The following is a 6,421-nucleotide window of genomic DNA, read 5'->3' as shown; positions in this document are numbered from 1 at the left end:
CAAGCAAAAGGGTTATCAAGATATTGAGTGGACAGTATATTACTATGTCCAGTTTAACTTTTGACTATATGACCTCAAAATCAATAGGAGTCATCTCCTCCTCAATATACACCACTGTACTAAGTTTGACGTCTGTCAAGCAAAGGGTTCTCAAGATATTGAGCGGACAGTATATTCCAATGTCCAGGTTGACCCTTGACCTTTAAACATCTGACCTCAAAATCAATAGGGATCATCTTCTCCTCAAGACGTACCAGTGTACCAAGTTTGATGTCTGTCAAGCAAAGGGTTCTCAAGATATTGAGCAGACAGTATATTCCAATGTCTAGTTTGACCCTTGACCTTTAAACATGTGACCTCAAAATCAATAGGGGTCATTTTCTCCTAAAGATGTACCAGTGTACTAAGTTTGATGTCTGTCAAGCAAAGGGTTCTCTAGACATTGAATGTTCAGTATATTCCTATGCCCAGTTCGACCTTTGACCATGTGACCTCAAAATCAATAGGGGTCATCTACTCCTTAGGATGTACCAGTGTGCTAGGTTTGATGTTTTTCAAGCAAAGGGTTCTCAAGATATTGAGCGGACATTATATTCCTATGTCCAGAGTAGATTGACCCTTGACCTTTGACCTTTTGACCTGAAAAACAATAAGGATCCTTTTCTACTCATAACCAACCCACATATGAAATATCATTATCATCAAGTGAATGGTTCTCAAGATATTGAGCGGACAACATGTGGTCTACCAACTGACAGGTGCAAACCAATATTTTAAGGGAAAACAGAGTGCCAAAAAAGTGGAGTTAAATGCACTCATCACTTCATGAGAGTTGGAGGCTACTTTGTGTAGTCTGAGCTTCCCACCTTCGATCAAGGCTTCCTGAGTCCTTCTGATGAGATTGACAGCTTGCTTCTCAAGTGGCACAGAAACCAATAAATCATCCACGTAGAAGTTTCTTTGAACTAATTCTCTAATTTCAGGATCCGGATGGTCAGCAACAGATTGTCTAAGGCCGTACTTTGCCACAGATGGTGAGGGTGTGTTGCCGAAAACATGCCGAAAACATGCACAGTCATTCTATATTCAATAAGTTTGTCTGATGGGTCATTGTTCCTGTACATTGTACCACAAAAAACGCAAGTAATGTTGATGTTTTGGCCACACGGAAACAATAAAACATTTGTTCAATGTCCGCCATAACTGCAGTTCTCTCTTTTCGAAATCGAAGAAGCACGCCTAATAAGTTATTGGTCAAGTCTGGTCCAGATAATAAAACTGAGTTCAATGAAATTCCATCATAAGCAACTGAAGAATTAGCTTTTTAGGATGATATATGGCAAATATTGGCAAGTACCAACATTCATCATTAGACTGTAAAGGTGGGGCTAATTCAGCATGTCCTTTAGAAAAGATCCCTTCCATAAAGGTTAGGGCATGATCCATTTTTGTGGGATTTTTCCTGAGAGTGGAATCCAGATTTCTGGCTCTCTTAACTGCTTGACTGTAAATGTTTGGAAGTCTGGGTCGTCCAGGCAAAAAGGGTAGGGGAGCAGTCCATTCCCCTTCTGAGCTGCGATGGAACTCACTTTCCATAATATCCAGGAAAATAAAATCTTCCTGAGAAGATCCTGGCTTTTCGTCATTTGGCGTTCTCTCGAACACAGAGGACAACTCTTCCTGGTCGATATGAGGAACCTTAACTGCGAGTTGTTGCATGGTAACAGGATAGAAGGCCTACCATTATCATGCAGGTATGTTTTGTTGACTGAAACATTTTTAATATAATTGTAAGAGAAAAATGATAACAATACAGAGCTCGAGTAAATAGATAAAAGTACATGTGGCTTCAAAAGTAGAAAAAGAAAATATTGCTTGAAATAGCAAAATTATGATTTTTTTTTATGTTGTCAAAAAGTGTTTTCCATACATGCCAGGTATTTTCAAATTTTTGTATTTCTAAATTCTGATACGCAATACTTGTATTTGAAACCTTGTATTTGTTGTATAGATAGAACAATAATTCCAAGAATCTTGGCAATTTGGTTTTTTTTTCAAACAAGAAAAAATACATTGTTTTGTATATAGGATAAGGAAGTTTACAATTCTGTTGCCTTTCGACAATGGGAGTTCACCTAATAAAATATTAAGTACATTAAAACCTATTCTTTTGGAAGTTGTTTTATAAATGTGCATGCTCAGATTGCTCCATAATATAGATACTTTTTCACAGCGAATGAAAACGTGTTGAATTGTCTCAACTTCATCATTACAAAAGGTACAACAATCAAAAGACACAACATTGATTTTTTAAGATAATAATTGACAGGCAGAATTCTATGAAGTAATCTATATTGTAACCATTGGATAGTAGAGTCCTTGGTAGTCTTAAAACATACAGTAAAAGCATCCTTAACACATATCTCTATTCCATAAGCTACCAGATCTAAATTCCACTTTGAAACAGAAGTAGGTATATCATGGTTTACATTTAACTGTCTGTAAACAGATTTAGTACATTTAGTTTGCAAAATCAAAGGTTTATAATATAATGGAATATAAGGTGTAAAAGATCTATTGAATAAACCTTTGTTTTCAAACAATTTCAGATGAGTTGATATTGCACTCAATACACTGTTATATTGTAATATACAAACTTGGATATCAAATTTATGTTGAAAAAGGTTATGTGATAAAAGATTCCCTTTGTCATCTAGGAAATCGTCTATGAGTTTTACACCTTTTTTATACCAGCTTTGATAAACAGTGTTTTCATACCCACTCTAATATTTGAATTATACCACCACAGGAATGCTGAGATAGGTTTCCTTGTAGAAATTTTTGTCAAAGGATTTTATTACATGGAGCATAGAATTAAAAACATCTTGCCAAAAAATAGTTTTCTGGAATGACACATTCAGAGATAAATGCATCTCCAAAATCAAGTAATTTGTGAACAAAATCATGACCATTAATTGCTTCAAAAATATCTACCCAGGATTTATTTCCCATCAATAACCTTTTCAACCATGAGCATTTTAAAGACATGATAAAATTGTTGATGTCCACCATTTTTAGACCTCCATGATGGTGGTCTTGAGTTACAATAGAATGTTTTACTTTGTCACATTTTCCATTTCAAATAAATTCAAAAATATCTTTACTCAATGAATTAATTATCTCCTTTTTCGGTGTTGGTAGTGATAGAAATAAATGGTTTATTTTCGGAATAATTAATGTTTTAACCACTGTAACCCGACCAATTGGTGTTAGAACTCGCCTTTTCCAATGTTGTAGCATGCTCTTTATTTTAGGAATCTGTATGTTGTAGTTTAAATCTGTAATTTGTTGTAAGTCTACTGAAAAGTTAATACCTAATAAATTGAAAGTTGTTGAACCCCAGTCAAGTTTCCATCTAGTGTGATGAAAGACCTGATTTGAAAACTTTTTAGATCCGATCCAAACAATTTTTGTTTTTGAGTTGTTTACCTTTAAACCAGAAAGTTTAGAGAAAACATCTAAGGTATCTGATGCTGTAAAAAGTGACTTAGGTTTCCCATCAAGAGCAAGTGATGTATCATCTGCATATTGACTTATTTTGTGTTCCTTATCACATATCACAATACCTTTTATATTATTATTTTGTTTAATTAAAATTGCAAGAATTTCTGCACAAAGGAGAAACAAATAAGGTGCAACAGGGTCGCCTTGTCTACAGCCCCTCTCAATATTGAATTGAGTAGATAAAAACCCACTCTGTAACACTGCAGCCCTAAAATTTGTATTAAGAATCTTCACCCATTCAATAATGTATTCACCAAAACCGAAATATCTTAATACTTTACATATAAATGACCATGAAATGGAGTCAAAAGCTTTTTCAAAATCAATTAAAACCAATAGTCCTGGCATATTTTTACTTTCTGTATAATGTATAAGATCATACATAAATCTGGTATTTTCTCCAATGTATCTTCCTTTTATAAATCCAGACTGGGTGTCTGAAATAAGATGATCTAAAGTAGACTTGATTCTGTTACTAAGACAACCTGAAATAAGTTTATACAAGACATTTAACAATGTAATAGGTCGCCAGTTTTTTTAAAAAGTGTCTAGATTTATCACCTTTAGGCAAACATGAAATAATCCCTAATTGCTGAGAGATGGGAATCTCTTTTTTGGAGAAAATACAGTTAACAGATTTTAATATGAGTTCTTTCATATCTGTCCAAAAAAAATTTGAAAAATTCTACACTATATCCATCACTACCTGGAGATTTATTGTTTTTCATATTTTTTAATACTTCAAACACTTCTTTTTCAGATATTGTTCTTTCCAAAGACTCTAAAATATTTTTGTCCAACTTTGGAACACAATTTTGAATAATTTTGTTAAGATCTAAATCTTAAAGTTCTGAATCTTTATTTGTATATAGAGTTTGGTAAAAACATTTAACTTCATTAAGTATATCCGCCTGTTCATAGATCATACCATTTCCTTCAACGTCTAATTTTTTAATCGTTTTATTTAAATAATTGCGTTTTTCCAGATTGCAGAAATACCTTGTGGGTTTTCCCCCTTCCTCTATCCATCTAGCTTTAGATCTTATGATATGACCTTCCATTTTTTCTTTTCTGAAGTTTTCTAAAATAATAATAATAATAAATTCTTTTATTTAGACAGGATAGTACAATTAGTACAAATGACTAGTTTACATTGTGGTCCTGTATAAAACATATTCACAGACAGATAAATGAGAGAATAGAAAAATAGATAACATAATATAAAATATATACATAAAATACACACACGATATCACTGGGGGGGGGGGGGGAAATAAACACACACACACACACACCCACACACCCACCCACCCACCCACACACACATACATATATATATATATATATATATATATATATATATATACATTGTATGTATATATATATATATATATATATATATATATATATATATATATATATATATATATATATATATATACATATATGCACATATATACATCACATCCATATATCACTCATTCGAGAAATAATGCTGCAAAAAATGCTGATTTAAAAGATGTAATAGAACCACAGCTTCTGACAGACTTGGGCAACTGATTCCATAAAATTGTGGAGGATACCTTAAAAGACCGTTTATAATATTCAGTTCGAACTTTTGGTAAATATAAAATGCCACTATCGCTACTTCTTGTTGTTCTGGAACTAACTTGGCTGACAAAATTAAAAACGTTCATATATTCTGGTGTCATGTTATTAAGAACCTTAAAAGCAAGCACTAGTTTTCTATATACAAAATAATCATGAACAGGCATCCATTTAAGAACACTAAAAATATCAGCTGTAGAAGTCTGAGTTACTTTCACCTTCAATATAATTCTGGCTGCTCTTTTCTGTAACTTAAAAAGTCTGTCAATAAAAACCCTGTTTTTGGTTGAACACCAAACTGTGCAACAATAGTTAAAATGAGGAAATATAACAGTGTTATAAATTTTCAATAATGCTGCATTTGACATAAAAGTTTGCAGACGACGTAAAATGCCTATTTTCTGTGAAAGTTTCTTGCATAAAGAATCAATGTGTACAGACCAGGTTAGACATTCATCTATTTGTACACCAAGAAGTTTGGCCGTTTTAACAGTATCTAAAACAATATCTCCTACTTTGATACACATTTTTCTACACTTTGAGAGTTTTTGTGCAGTGCCAATCAACATACATTGTGTTTTCGTTAAAATCATCGTAAGTTTATTACTTTCAATCCATTTCATAGAGTTTAAAAGATCATCATGTAACCTTTGCTCAATAACATCAATAGATTGATGTTGAAACATCCTGAGATGTATCATCTGCATATATAGAGACATTTGAGTGCTTTAGGCATTTAGGATAATCGTTAACAAATAAAATGAAGAACAATGGACCCAATATGGACCCCTGAGGCACTCCTATTGTAACATCTTTTTCATCTGACAAAACACCTTTCCATCTAACACATTGTGATCTTCCGCTAAGATAAGACTGAAACCATTTAAAAGAATTTTGACAAATACCAAATGATGAAAGCTTGTGTAACAATACCTGGTGGTTTACAGTGTCAAAGGCTTTACTAAGATCAATAAAAAGAACACCTGTTAATTTGCCACTATCTATATTACTTAACCATTTATCAATAATGTTATGAAGTGCTGTTTCGCAAGAATGCTTTGGTCTAAAACCGGATTGATGTTCCGTTAAAAGATTGTTTTTATCCAAATACTCGTAAAATGAGTTAAAAACATGCCTTTCTATAATTTTGCTCACGATTGCTAAAACTGACACGGGTCGATAATTGTTCACCATAAAATTGTCACCAGATTTAAAAAGAGGGGTAAATCTAGCTTTTTTCCATTCGGAT

The sequence above is a fragment of the Ostrea edulis genome, chromosome 6 (assembly GCF_947568905.1).
Source record: "Ostrea edulis chromosome 6, xbOstEdul1.1, whole genome shotgun sequence".
NCBI classification, from domain to species: domain Eukaryota; kingdom Metazoa; phylum Mollusca; class Bivalvia; order Ostreida; family Ostreidae; genus Ostrea; species Ostrea edulis.
This window is presented reverse-complemented; position numbering follows the sequence as displayed.